General features: G+C 43.8%; 2 long non-coding RNA genes and 1 other non-coding gene across 3 annotated transcripts; all 3 read left to right on the top strand.

Annotated features, from left to right (window-relative positions):
* The first annotated feature begins 1,931 nt into the window (after positions 1-1,931).
* On the top strand, positions 1,932-12,125 carry LOC122684986. The gene is made up of 3 exons (XR_006338209.1): positions 1,932-2,156; positions 9,203-9,662; positions 12,008-12,125. It is a non-coding gene; the product is annotated as an uncharacterized LOC122684986 (long non-coding RNA).
* On the top strand, positions 4,853-4,957 carry LOC122685071. Its single transcript, XR_006338245.1, has one exon. It is a non-coding gene; the product is annotated as a U6 spliceosomal RNA (small nuclear RNA).
* Positions 12,126-12,187: 62 nt separating the features above from the next.
* On the top strand, positions 12,188-14,485 carry LOC122684985. Its single transcript, XR_006338208.1, has 3 exons — positions 12,188-12,357; positions 13,332-13,538; positions 14,079-14,485. It is a non-coding gene; the product is annotated as an uncharacterized LOC122684985 (long non-coding RNA).
* Positions 14,486-15,229: the final 744 nt, after the last annotated feature.

Raw genomic sequence — 15,229 nt, 5'->3', positions numbered from 1 at the left:
ACCTTTACGCTCCCTGGCGCTCTGCCCAGAAACTGATGCCCGAGGATCATCATACGGTCGGTTCTGCAGGAGAGAAGCCCTGGTTCACACCTGCCCTGAGAGCTGTCCCTCCTGTGTGCTGACCACGCCCATGGCACTGGAGTGAGTCACTGTGACAGGTGGTTGTTGGCAAGCCACGCACAGGTTTTAAGAAAGCCCTTACCAATTTCCAAAGCCTTAAATCTCCCTATGGCCAAAGTTCTTTTAATAATGTAACTAAGGCTTAGGAAAAAACTGCAATTTATTGAAAAGCAATATTTCCAAAGGTCTTTTTATAGTGTAGTAAAAGGATTAGGATGAAAAAAGCTATGATTCATGGGAGATGTGTCCTACTGACTGTAAGAAATAAAAGTTCCTTCATAATCTCTGCATCGGAACCCACAGGTATGTCGTCAACCACTTTTTCCTCTCACTCCCCAGAAGTGCCTCTAGCTCTCACACTGATGCACACACCCGCTTCCTGACAAACATCCTTACCATCTGGATGGCAGGTATTTATAGGAGAGGTTGATGGACTCAGGCTGGCCCTGGTCACTGGCCAATGACCCCTGCAGAATGAAAGGGTGGCTCTTGGCCAGTGAGGCCCCTCCCACACCCCTTCATCCTGACTGTAATTTGTGATCAGTTTGCTTCATCTTAGAACTCATGGCACTGCCTCTAAAGAGACATCTTGTGGAAATAACAGTCAAAGGACATGGCTCAGAATATTATCTACAGCCCTTGAGGAGGAAGGGCTTCCCAGGTGGTGCTAGTAGTAAAGAAGTTGCTGGCCAACGCAGGAGATGCAACAGACGTGGGTTCTATCCCTGGGTTGGGAAGCCCCCCTGGAGTACAGAACAGCACTCCACTCCAGTATTAATGCCTGGGAAATCCCATGGACAGAGAAGCCTGGCGGGGTTCAGTCCATGGGGTCGCAAAGAGTCAGACCCGACTGAGTGACTGAGAATGCACACACTGAAGAGGAAGTGAAGGTCCTGGACTTTGTTTAATGGATAAACTAGTATTATTTTTTCTTGCTTGACTCTTTCCCCTTCTTTCTGCATTTTCTCACTTCTCTGATTAAATTTATGCTCTGGATCTCAAGGGAGGCCTAGGAGGCTAACATTTCTCTATAGACCAGAGATAGGCAAGGGCATGGAGTGGCAGTCTGTCCTGGGAAGGCCCCGTAGGGTCCTGGTTGGCTATAGTTTCATCACTTGGAGTGAGGTTTCAATTGTCCAGGATGAGGAGCGTGAAGTTTTGAAGTGAAGGAAAAGCTAAAAATCATTTGTTTAGTGAACACTCCTTGTTTCCTTTCTTTGATTTCAAGGATGCCACTGATTACTTTCATTCTTGAAATGTCTCTCTTGTACAGAATCAGAATCCATCCATGTCATTTAGAAATTCATGGTGGGAGACGGAGGAGTTGAGAGACATGGTCTAAGCCTACTCTTAACATAAGGCGTTTCTCAGCCCTGGTTCTGCCCTGGTGACAAAATGCTGCCCACTTCCTCTGACTGTGATGGGTTAACTATGCCCAAGGAGGACTGGCTAGAAGTGGTTCTGGAAACGGAGAAATATGAGCAAGAACAAGCAGCTGTCCCAGAAATCACAAACACTGTTATCTCTATTGGCTGTTAGGCATATTTTACAAGAGAAATCATGAAGTCAGCTTATTGGGTAAGATAAGAATTTAATGAAGTTTTAGACAAAATATTTAACTGGTTAGAGGTCAAGGGCTAGCATTTCCCAATGAACTTCCTTTGCTTAGATGTTTAAGAAAAAAACAGTTTCACTTGATAACACTGACTCATTCTCTCATGGTTCAGGCAGTGATTTCCTGAGACCAGCTTTTGAGCCTGCATTTGGAAATAGACTCTGTCCATCGTGTGTGTGTGTGTGTGTGTGTGTGTTAGGGAAAAAAGGGTTGGTATAAGCTAGGCCTAGGAAGGAAGAGAAAACACCACTGACAGTATAACCTATAGTGGAGACACAGAGGTAGACTATTTTGTCCAGGATTCATCAACAGCAGCTGTAATGGAGACCAGCAAGAATGTTTGCCCGGGAATCCCTCCCTTAAAGTTGCTGCCTACAACCCATGTTCGCATGACTGTTGTGGAAACTACTGCATCGATCAGGTAACGCCACCTGCAAGCCGGCTTGTGTGTTTATCTAGCCCTGGGAATGAGGTCAATTCAGGTTAACACAAATGTCTCTTTCAGGAATTTTGGAAGGAGAAATCTAGAGCCTCAGTCTCTTCTGGGTGCCCTCATCCCATGATACGAAGGGATGGGACAGGTGGTGGCCAGGCCGACTGAGCAGCAGAGGGGCCCACATGGAGAAGGAAAGGCCTGGATGCACCAGGGCATAGGGAGAAGGGAGAGGAGCGAGGACATGGCATTGGCTGGTCTCGTCGCCCCGAGCCTGAGGCTTAGCTCTGATCTAGTCTCTGAGGCTCCAGGTTTGTCCCTGGAAGTTTGCTGCTTTGCTTTGTAAAGTTTGAGGTGAGTTTGTGTTGTTGAAAAACCAGAGTCCCAGCTGCTGTGTATCCTTCAGCAAAGAAAAGAATGTGATCTTGAAATAAATTTTATTTATTTTTTAAAGATTTTTTTTAATATAGACAATTTTTTTTTAAATCTTTTTTTGAATTTACTGCAATATGGCTTCTGTTTTTTTATGTTTTGGTTTTTTGACCCTCGAGGCATGTGGGATATAGCTCTCCAACAGGGATCAAACCCACACCCCCCTGCACTGGACGGTGAAGTCCTACCACTGGACCACTGGGGAAGTCCCGTGAAGCCAATTTTAGACCCAGGAAGTCCTTGGTGACCAGGGGTGGGTGGGCACTCCGGCGGGAAGGTGGAGGAGCCAATGCCCTGGGCTGAGGCTGTTGCAGTTTGTACTGTTTCTGCTCAGACTGCCACTTGTACTAACAGATCACAGAGAAAAGAACAGAGTATTCCTAATCTTGTTACATGAAGGGAAAAAACCCTAATTTGAAATTGCCAGGGGAGGAACTCCCCTGCAGAAGGTTGAGGGGAACAGAGTTAAATATACAAGGGAGGAGAATGCTCTGATAGCTTCACAAAAAAGAGCCCAGAAATGCTGAGACTGTATGATTCTTGGCTTCAGAGTTTCTTGGACCTGATAAGTAGGAATTTGCAAAATGAGCACATTTTCCAAGAAAGGAGGATTTTAAAACTCTCAGTGAAGGCCTCCAATGAGAAAGCCCCAAACAAACAGTAAATTCTTGGCAAGGAAGCAGAGTAAGAGATGTGAGAATGAAGAAGTGTCAACAGTGTAAAAAAAGACAGAGCACCACAGATCTGAACTCAAAAGTAGTGGCTCCCAAAAAGCGTAAACAGAGGAAAGCCAGTTCGTCTGTTATTTAGGTCCATCTGTCTGTCCATACTTCATAGCAACAGTTGTTGTGTGGTATGTGCGTGTGTGGCCTAAAGCAGAGGCTTGGCTGAAAACCAGTTGCCCAGGAAGTGCGTGTGCAGGGATCCAGGTGGTGATGGGTGTGGAGGTGCTAAGTTCACTGAAGCTCGCTGTTTGCCCAGGATGTTGGACAGACCCATTCAGAGAATCCCTTCTGGGAGCTTCCCATTACAGGTAGCCCACATGTATGGATGTGAGCGTAGGACTATAAAGAAAGCTGAGCATGGAAGAATTGATGCTTTTGAATTGTGGTGTTGGAGAAGACTCTTGAGAGTCCCTTGGACTGCAAGGAGATCCAACCAGTCCATCCTAAAGGAGAGCAGTCCTGGGTGTTCATTGGAAGGACTGATGTTGAAGCTGAAACTCCAATACTTTGGCCATCTGATGAGAAGAGCTGACTCATTTGAAAAGACCCCGATGTTGGGAAAGGTTGATGGCAGGAGGAGAAGGGGACGACAGAGGATGAGAGTTGGATGGCATCATCGACTCAATTGACATGAGTTTGGGTAAACTCCAGGAGTTGGTGATGGACAAGGAGGCCTGGTGTGCTGTGGTTCATGGGGTCGCAAAAAGTCGGACACGACTGAGCGACTGAACTGAACTGAACCCCAGATATACAGAAGGCCTTCCTCTGAGGGGTTGTATTTGTGCAAAACCTGTTCACACACTCACTGTTCAATCATTATTTAAGTTACGGGACACCAACTTAAAGTGAGATGGTTGGATAGGATCACTGATTCAATGGACATAAACTTGGGCAAACTCCAGGAGATGGTGAAGAACAGGGAAGTCTGGCATGCTGCAGTCCATGGGGTCGCAGAGTCGGACACGACTTAGTGACTGAACAACGACAAAAACAACAACTCACGTGCTGACTCTTGAGGTAAAGACAACGTAGTGAAGACCCAGGAACATCCGATTCCAGTACAGCCAACTGGGTGCGTGTAGACCCTCTCACGGCAGGAGTCTGGGTGTGCTTAGGAGAGATGCCCAATCCAGCCTTGGAGGCAGCAGAGAAGGCTGAACGGACGAGGAGGCCTCTGACGTGAACTCTGAAGGATGACAAGTCGGCAGGGGCTGCTGAGGAGGGAGCAAAGGTCGAAGAGGCTTGGAAACACAGCCATGTCAGCACGTGTGTGACCCCAGTCAGTAGTGTGAAGAGTGTGTGTGCACATGTGCGTGTATGCATTTGTGTGACATCCAGGTCATTCGTGGGGGCTCACAGTGACCTCCACCAGCAACAAGAGCAGAGGGTGGGGAGTGGGTTCTTCCAAGAGCCACCCCCTCAATGGCAGGTCTGGATGGGAGCCTCATGGTCACCGTGTGTATTTTGGTAACCTAGGGCTCATGGTCCCTCTGTTCTCAGCTCACAGGGATAAGAAGACAAAGTAAAGCTCACTTCGACAGCACTTATACTAAAACTGGAATGATACAGGGAAAATTAGCGTGACCCCTGGGCAAGGATGACACGAAAATTCATGAAATTACTTAATTACATGAAATTACATGAATTTTTAATTACATGAAATTAAAAATTCACTTTTAGAGGGAAGGGACATATGTATACCTCTGGCTGATTCTCATTGTTGTATGGCAGAAAGCAACACAACATTGTAAAGCATTTATTGTACAATTAAAAATAAATAATATTTTTTAAAAACCTTAAAAAAATGTAAGAACAAGAAGACAAAGTAACCTTTGAGTTTTGCCTCTTCCTCTCACTCCCAGCCAGCCTCTTCTGGAGAAGACATCATCAGTGCCTTTGATGAAGGCAGAGGTGAGGGGGTTTGGATGGGAGGATAAGAGAGGAGGAGAGTGAAATCCATAAGCACAGCCCCTAGATCACTGAGCGTTGGCTGCAGAATTGCATGAGGAGAGTATTGAAATGCTGCCCAACTTTTAGTTAGTAGAGTCAAGAATGAATATTGAATATCCTGTCCACAATCGTAAGGTACAAGGGAACACCAGACTTCATCCCCCAAACCCCTTTCAGGGGCTGAGATACAGCCTCTCATCAGGATCTCGAGCATCCACACGGAGACGAACAGAAACCATCACTCACGACCTCTCACCCTGAGCACAATCACAGGCCCACATTTTCCCTTGGTGACACCGTCTCTGGCCCAGCAGCCTGGCATCAGCTCTGTATTCCACAACTGATAAGACAGGGTTGATGGAACTGGTGCACTTGAGGGTTTTCCCTAATTTACATGCTGCTTCTTTACACTTCCTGTCTTCCCTCACCTGCGCGCACACACACACACACACACACACACACATGCTGTGTACACCTGAGGTAGTTTGTGACTTCTAGGATTCCTCATTTAAAAAGGGGAACAACATTTAAGAAAAACATACCATATAAAACATACAGTACAAAACCTGAGAGCAAATCCTGGACCAAGAGCTAGTCAGGAGTGTGACCCTAGGCTCAGAACTCACAGCCTCTGGGACTCATTTTCGTGTGAAGCTAGTGGTGCTGGATGGAATGTCCTTTCATGTCGCTAAGGGATTCTGTGCAATTCAAGGTCACACGAGCTCAGTGAACTCTGCGACCCCAGGGCATGGAGGACGTTCATTTGATGCTTTAGGTTGGAGTGTTCTTTGCTCTCCAGTGGCTGGAGATAATTAATTGCAAATCCAAAAATACTATGTGCGGCCCAGCTTTAGAGATGAGACGCTTTGTAGATGGTATTTCCATGAAGTCTGCTGGATTTATTAGCTGTGGAATACAGGCGGCTGGGCTTGTCTGAACCGACTTCAGGAATGGGATTGGAGCAGAACTGACTCCAAGAGCCAGAACCACCTGGGAAGAAAGAGGTGACACTGATCCCATGAGACCTCGGATCTCAGTTACCATAGTAACAGGGGCATGAGTGTGAGCCACTAATGAAGCTGAATATGAGACTTTTAAATCTGAATTCTTACCAGAAATAGAAAAACATTTGTTTTCAATCAGCTGGAAAAACTTTATTTGGACACATTCAGGTCTCTTCTCCAGCAGTAAATTTTATTTTCACTTCTATAGGCAGGTCTATTACATAAGTTTAAGCAAATGATGGGCTTCCCTGGTGGCTCAGTGGTAAAGAATCCACCTGCCAATACAGGAGATGCAGGTATGATCCCTGGGTTGGGAAGATCCCCTGGAGAAGGCAATGGCAACCTGTTCCAGTATTCTTGCCTGGGAAATCCCATGGACAAAGGAGCCTGGTGGGCTACAGACCATGGGGTAGAACAGAGTCAGACACAACTGAGCACACATGCATATTTTCTTAATTGAACTTGTGATTCAATTGGTATAACAGAATAATTTCAAAATAAATGCATACTTTCCTCCTGAAAAGCTATCCCTTTATTTCATCCCAACCAGATGATGAGTGACATAATACAAAAGAGCTCGAGGGCTGTCTGTTGTCAGCGGCTGGAAGTGAAACTTCTGGCAAGATGATATGTCTGAACATTAAAATTCAGCAGCAGCATCAAGCCTCCTGGTCTGGATGTCTTTTGTTTAGACCCCTTCCCCCCCTTTTTTTTTTGGTTTCTGTTGCCTCGGGATGAAAAGAAAGAAAACTCAGCCTGAGATAGCTTAGCTGGCTTTTGGTACCAAGACTGTAACTCAGAGAACTGCAATGCTTTTAGCTTTTGTAACTCTGACCTAGAGGAAGGCAGGATGACATCAAGCTAACAAGAAAAAGGTGTTCGAGGTAAGGCTTGGATGCAGCGAAACATCGAATTTATCTCCTTCACTTCAGCCCATTCGTAACTCTTCCCAACAGCAGACACAAGATTGAGGAGATGTCTCAGGTGAAGTCAGGGAAAGTGCTGGGGGTCAGCTCCACCCAGGAAACCTATTCCATGAACTGGCACAGAATGTGACCCTAAGCAAGTTCCCTAAACCAGAGACTCTCAGAGTTGGATTTCCAAGGGTGGACTCTTAAAGTTTCTTTGAAGTTTTCAAAAAATTCGTGAGGGCAAAACTATTATCTTAATAAAACTAAAATGCTATTTGCCCTTTTTAGCTATGTTGACTTTGGTGTTTAAAAGAAGAGAAGAAATGTTAACTGCTGGGCAGGAGTCATGGCAAAACCAGAAGTCACTCCTGTGCTCATCATGGCCACAGGCTCACGGTGAAAAGGAATGTCCCACCTGAGAGCGTTGTGGGTGAAACGGCACACATTACTAACTCTGTGACATTGTGTCCCTGAGCACACCTTTTGGATACCTCGAGTGGAGAGGTGGGGAGTTCAGTCTGCTTGAATGGGAAGCATGGGAGCCCTGCACAAGGCTCTCACTCAATTCTTTCGAATGCAATCAATGTGACTGTTTCTGACATTCCTGACAAACCTCAGTTTCCCAGACCTGGGTTTTGGCCAAAAATGTCCTCAAAAGAATTAAACTTCTTATCTTAAATAAAGCAACCGGCAGTATTTGTTGCCAATGATAAACCTCAAAGTTTCAAGTTAAAAAACAGAAATCTTGAAACTTGGAACTAGCTTACGTGTGTGTGTGTGTATGTGTGGGTGCATGCACGCGCACACGCTCAGTTGTGTCTGAATCTTTTTGACCCCGTGGACAGTAGCCTGCCAGGCTTCTCTGTCCATTCCATGGCCTTGTGAACCTGAACACTTGGCAATTTTAAAGAAAGGTGAGATTTGCAATGAAAATAACAATTGTCAATTTTTTATATTGTGTAATGAAATGTATCAACATTTATAAAGTCAGCATAACTCTGTGAATCAGCCAGCTGATGAATGCATGATGTAACAAAATCTTATATAGAAAATGATCCATTCCAACTGAAACACAATGCTTTTTTTAAATTTAAGTATAGTTGATTCACAATGTTGTGTTAGTGTCAGGTATATAGCAGTGATTCAATTATATATGTTTAATATATATAATATATATTATATAATGTATTCTTTTCAGATTTGTTTCCCTTATAGATTATTATAAGATATTGAGTCCAGTACCTTGTGTTATACAGTAGGATCATGTTGGTTACCTACTTTATATGTATTAGTGTGTATCTGTTAATTCTAAACTCCCAATTTATCCCTTCCCTAACTTTCTTCTTTGGTAACCATATTATTTGTTTTCTATGTCTGTGAGGCTATTTTCATTTTGTAAATAAGTTCATTTGTATCATTTTTTTAGATTCTACATTTAAGTGATATCATATGATATTTGTCCTTCTCTGTCTGACTTACTTCACTTTAGTATGATAACCTCTAGGTCCATCTATGCTGCTGCAAATGTCATTATTTTATTCTTTTTTATGCCCGAGTAATATTCCATTGTGTACATATACCACATCTTCTTTACCCATTCCTCTGTCAATGGACATGGGTGTTCCCATGTCCTGGCTATCGAAAACAGTGCTGCTAGGAACACTGGGGTGCATGTATCTTTTTGAATTAAAGTTTGCTCCAGATATATGCCCAGGAGTGGGATTGCTGGATCATATAGTAATTCTATTTTTAGTTTTCTGCCCATACTGTTCTCCACAGTGGCTGCTCCAATTCACATTCCCACCAACAGTGTAGATGGGTTTCTTTTCATCAATATGATTACTGATTCTTTGCTGCAATTATTCTATAAGAAATAACCATTTGTCAGATTTGGGTGTACTGTCCATGAAAACTACCTATAATAATATGGGAAAAACTCTAAAATAATCTTGTGTTTTCCACATCCATCGTGCATCTCTATGAGGCTGGGTGTTTTTTCTCCTAAACGGCAGGTCACAGCACTTTGACTGTGGAAGCAGATATGAGAACCCACCCACTCTGTCACTGAGGAGGCTGCCTTAGATGGGGGGACCAGGGAGAGGGGGAGCCTTGCCTGGAGAAGAATGGAGACTGTGAATCTGGGGAGGGCTGAGCAGTCGGACTGCAGAGAGAGGGATCCCTGAGCCTAAGCCACGGAGATCTCTGCCCTGAGTCTTCATCTGACTGTGAGTCACTGAGTGAAGTAAGGAAAATACCAGGCGCCGGGGGAAGACCCACCCGAGAGGAAAAGAGGAAATGAAGCTGGAGCTGCAGGCAGGTGGGGACGCTTCCTGCTCCCAGCGGCCAGCGAGGACACCTCATAACTCACCAGGCATCGGGCAGAGTGTGCAGGGCTCCACATGGACATGGACCAAGACTGACCGTATTCTGGGCCATGAAACAAATCCCCGCAAAGGATCCAAGTCATACAAAGTATGTCCTTTTCCCACATGAAAATAATTTAAAGGTCAATAGCAGAAAAACATCAGGAAAATCCCCAAATATTTGGAAACTAAGTGGCATACCGAATAGTCCACGGAAAGAAAGGGGTTGTGTGTGTGGGGGAAGCGGGACGGGGGAAGGAACAGAAAGTCTTTTGAATTTAATGAAAATGAAACTGACAATCACCTATTCAGACTGATAAGGAAAAAAGTGCATGCACATACGACAAATATCACAAATGAGACAGGTGACATCACAATAATGAAAGAATAATAAGGGAAACTTATGAACAGCTTTATGATAAACAATAATGTGGATGAAAAAGTCAATTCCTTGGAAGAGACAAACTGACAAAACTTGATCCAGAAAAAAATGAGAAACTGAATTCCGCTAGATTTACTCATGCAGCTGACAAGGAAACTCTAGGCCCAGATGTCTTTACTGGCAAATTCTGCTAAGCAAGTGAATGCATAGCAAGTTCTGCTATTTATTTCCTATTAAAGAAATAAATAATAACAATAACAAATAATTCTTCCAAAAAATTGAAAGTTAGGGGATTTTTGCCAACTCCTTCTATGAGGTCAGCATTACTTTGATACTAAAAACAGGCAGAAGTATTGAACCACATTGTGTAGATTTCTGGGTTTTCCTTTACCTCTCAGGTACCCCAGACTAGGTCCTGGGATGGTTTGGACCTCACTATTTAGGGGAAAAGGAGTCATGCCTGTGATATTCCCTCATCCCTGGCTCTCATTAACTGTGCCCCCTAGATTTTTGGTGCTTTATTAAGCGGGAGTGTGTTCTTCCTTTTGCCTTTCGTCCCCCAAAGAGCAAGGGCAGTGAGGGGATCTGCCAGTGTAGATGCCTCTTGAACTCCACATACAGCAAGTTCCTACAAATGGCAATTGTGGTGACTTTTTAAATTAAATGCAGTCATCCCTCCATACCTGTAGGGGTCAATTCCAGGATCCCCTGCAGATACCAGACTTCACGGATGCTCGGGTCCCTTTGTAGTCTCGGGTTCCTCCTTCGTGGATTCAATCAACTGTGAATCTTGTAGAGTTTCCCATCCCCTGTTCCTTGAACCTGAGGATGCAGAGGGCTAACCATGGCATGATGGACTCTTCCCACGACAAGGGTTTTTATTCTTCCTTCAAGGATACTTACTCATAATACAATCCCCATTAGAAGTGTTCAGGTCCAGGGGGTTGTTACTAAACTAAATTGGGACTAGAAAGATTTTGGCAAAATGATGTTTTAAAAATCCAAACATCTTTTTACCCACCCAAAGTCTTCAATACACTTACACATTAATTACAGATATATATTTAAAAGTAATCTCTATGTAGAGTTGTTTACCATGTACACATTAGATGTGGGGACTTCAGATCAATCATACCGACCTTAAAATTCAACTAGCAATAAAATTTACCTTCTCTTTGGCTTTCCGGACCTAATGGGTACAGGAACTTTTAATAACACTTAGGTCAGCAGTCTACAAAAATTTATAGACAAACATTTCAGATGAGCCAGGTACTGCCAAGGCTTGAGATGGCTGCAGTTGCTAAGAAATCTTCATTAAACAGTGGAGAACGCCTGCTTTTCCTTCCGTCCTGTGCAGAGTTTGTTACTGCTGACAAAGCTTCTATTTTTTTTAATCCTTCCCTTCTTCTAGAGTTACTACAGTTGAACTTCAGAGTCCCAACACTAAAAATGTCTTTCTTTTCTTTATCTTATAATGTGATATTCTTTCTTCCTAAAGAAGATGAGGTAAGCAATGTTTCCCTCTGTAATTATCGTTTCAAACCAAACATCTTGGTAGTGAATGCTGCATGAGAAACAAATCTGATCATTTTTTCTAGATATAATATCTTAGGATTTTAAGTAGGGCCTATATTTTCTATGGTAAGGGAGTGGCCCCTCCCTGGGGTCTCCTCTCGAGCCTTGCAGTCCTCCTGAACTGAGGTCTTAGCTGCCTGGAACACCTCAGCCCCCACCACCCAGCAACCTGGAGACAATTTGCAATGTGCACCCTCAACCAAAGTTAATCCCTTTATTTTCTTAATTTTGTTGGCAGTTTGGGTCTTTGTAACACATGGCACTTACTTCCAAAAGCAAATCCGAAGTCAGCTGCTATTTTTTCCCTCTTGCTTGACTTTTGGGCTATGTGGAGCAATTGTGAGGTAGCCTGTGTGTGTGTGCCCACATGCATATGTGTGTGTGTGGGGGTGGGGTGTGGTGTGTGTGTAGCGTGCATTTATATGTAAAACCTACTTTGTAGGTTAACTTCCAAAGGAGAGAAGTAACCACCAAAAAGTCTTTTTTTCTTTTCATAGGAGGAATAATCCCTTTGAAAGATAATACCCTGAATATTCATTGCAAGGACAGATGTTGAAGCTAAACCTCCAATACTTTGACCACCTGATTCGAAGAGCTGACTCATTGGAAAAGACCCTGATGTTGGGAAAGATTGAAGGCAGGGGAAGAAGGGGATGACAGAGGATGAGATGGTTGGATGGCATCACTGACTCAATGGGAATGAGTTTGAGCAAACTCTGGGAGATGGTGAAGGACAGGGAAGCCTGGTATGCTGTAGTCCATGGGATTGCAAAGAGTCGCTGAGCTACTGAACCACAATAACAACTCTGTTGCCTAAGGAGAGAGTTCACGTCGCTGAAAATATGAGGTATAACCTCAGAGAATAATTTCAAGTATTCATTTTTGAGGGAAACTTAAAATTCGCTGGTAGGGAAAAAAAACCATGTATAACCAAGATATTTTTTCTTATTTAAAATTTTTAAGCTTATATTCTCTACTGAACTTGATATAGGGTATCATCATTTGGGGGGAAAAGAATCAGAGCTGTGATAGTTCCTCATTCCTAGCTTTCAATATATGTGCCCACTTGATTTTTAGTAATTTATTGAGTAGGAATGTGCTGTTCCTTTTGCCAGAGTCAACCTCCCTCTTCTAAGACTAGCTTATCAAAATAGGCTTTAAAAAAAGCTTAAAGTCTAGTGAAAACAAAGTTTCATTGTGGTGTTCTGATGTGATTCATGGCTGTTTAGAATGAGGAGAAAAAATTTTAAAGACATTCTTCAAAGATAATCTCTTGTGAAGATTTGTGACGCTTTAGGAAAAAAAGAGTAAGCCTTTTCAGATAACCTGCTGAAATTATGCCTTTAGTGGGTTTACTTACTAAATCTTTAAAGTTATGACATTTCTCAGACACAAATTATTTTTGGAATAAAAGATGGCATAGATAAATATTACCGTATTGTGACATTGTTAGCTTAAAGGCTTTTCTAATGAGCAAATGATGATGAAAGGCAGGAACTTGAGAAGCCCAAATTCTCTGTCATCACTCTTAAATCTGCATAAGGGCAAAGTTAGTGAATTCTGCCCTTCTAACGTTTGATATGAGATATATAGCTTTTCTTCTACTAAATGATGTCCTTTCCAGTAAGAAACTAAAAATATTCTAACAGTAGAATCTCTATTATAACTTGAACATTAAAATGAAGTAAACTCAATGTACCTAATATACATAAAATCTCTTTCTTTCTGACACTATTCTCCTTTTCATTTCTGAGTAGCTAGAAAAGACTTAAAGGCTGTGATGGAATTGAGCAATTGTTCGATTTCCCATTCTTTGTTTAGTGAGAACAGAGCTCCTGCCTGTGGTGAACAATTCAGTCCTTGTGGACAGGACTCCATGAATCAGACAATGCTTTTGGATGAGCTGAGTTGAAGATGCATCCTGGTCTGTGTTGGTGATGTGGCACTAGCTTTCATAGGCTCCAGAATTCAATAAGCTCCTCTTCATGATGCCTGGCATATCACGAGAGCTTGATGAGTATTTGTTGAGTATGTGAATTGCTGCTGCTGATTGTAAGGTTGTTGAGAGCTTGGCTTTATCTTTTTTTGGTTGTTGCTATAACCTTGTTACCTGCAATAGCGCCAGCCACATAGTGGGGGCTCAATAAGCGATATATTTGGTGAATGTAACAGCCATTGGCCAAGCAGAACCATGGAGGGCCCCACATGCAGGTGTGGGTGTTCAAGTCACACCTCAGCCACCTGGCAGGTGTGTGGCCTGGGACCAAAGACTATCAATGAGGGTGAGAATCAGTTTTCATGCAGGTAAAGCGGGCATCGTTTTTATACCAAACTTACCAGCTTGTGGGGCTCCCCTGGTGCCTCAGAGGGTAAAGAGTCTGCCTGCAATGTGGGGGACCCAGGTTCGATCCCTGGGTCAGGAAGATCCCCTGGAGAAGGAAATGGCAACCCACTCTAGTATACTTTCCTGGAGAATCCCCCTGGACTGAGGAGCCTGGTGGGCTATAGTCCATAGGGTCGCAAAGAGTTGGATGTGACTGAATGACTTCACTTTCTTTCTTTCACCAGGTTGTTGGGAAATATATGGGAAGACGCTGCCCAGGGCCTGGTGCTTGGTAAGCGCAGTAAAGGTGCACAGCATGAGCATTTCGCTGGACCCATGATGCAGTCACTAGCCATTCTCTTCAGAGTATTCGAAGCCCCACCTACTCCCTTGCCTTCTGTGGAGCAGCTCACGTGGCCCTTCTGGAACACCCTTGGACCTGCCGACTCAAAGGGCTGAATAGTTCAGGATGTTTCCTGCTTTCAGAGCCTTAAAGGCCCTAATGTAACCTCTTTATTTGACACATAGAAGATCTCGAAGAGATTTTGTGACTCATGCCTCACTGCTTCTACTAGCTTCTTTTTTTTTTAAGATTTTTACATTAAAAATTTTTTTTATCATGCCACAGAGCAGGTGGGATCTTAGTTCCTGAGCCAGGGATTGAAACTGTGCCCTCAGCAGTGAAAAGTGCAGAGTCCTAAACCACTGGACTGCCAGCGAATTCCCTTCTAACTAGTTTTTAATTCCTGTTTTAACAAGTTACCACAAGCTTAGAGGCCTAAGACAACAAGAATGTGTTATTTCACAGTCCTGTTGTTCAGGGTCCAGCACAGGCCTCCCTGGGCTGAGGGCAAGGTGTGGGCAGGCCTGTCCCTTCTGGCGGCTCTGGGGAGGACCGTTTCCCTGATGCTCCAGCCCTAGGGGTGCCTGCATCTGGAGTAGGTGGTCACTCCCCCAGTGTCCAGGTGAACAGTTCAGCATTTCCCTTACCTGTCCCATCATCACATCTCTCCTCTGACTCTCTTCGTCGGCTTCTTTCCTGTTTGTAAGGACACTGTGATTACATTGAACCCACCGAAATCATCCAGAATCAGTTGCCTACCTTAAAATCAGTTGATGGCAAATTCTCCTTCCCTTTCTCCTCGTAGCCAAACATACTCCCAGGCTCTGGGGATCAGGACATGGATGTCTCTGGGGACCATTGTTCTGCCTAGGAACCAGACCCTCGGGGCCAAGAGTTCTGACTCTAAATCAGATGATTTTTCAACTATGCACAATATTATTTTCAAACCAAAGATTTCCTTTACGGACATAACACTACTGACTTTGAACAATGACGAACAACTATAGCCCACAGGTACCTGAGTCCCCTGCACATGGATGGACGTAAAGTCAA

Source organism: Cervus elaphus, chromosome 27, assembly GCF_910594005.1.
Source record: "Cervus elaphus chromosome 27, mCerEla1.1, whole genome shotgun sequence".
NCBI classification, from domain to species: Eukaryota; Metazoa; Chordata; class Mammalia; order Artiodactyla; family Cervidae; genus Cervus; species Cervus elaphus.
Note: the sequence above shows the minus strand (reverse complement) of the source record. Positions and strands in the feature narration are given on the sequence as shown.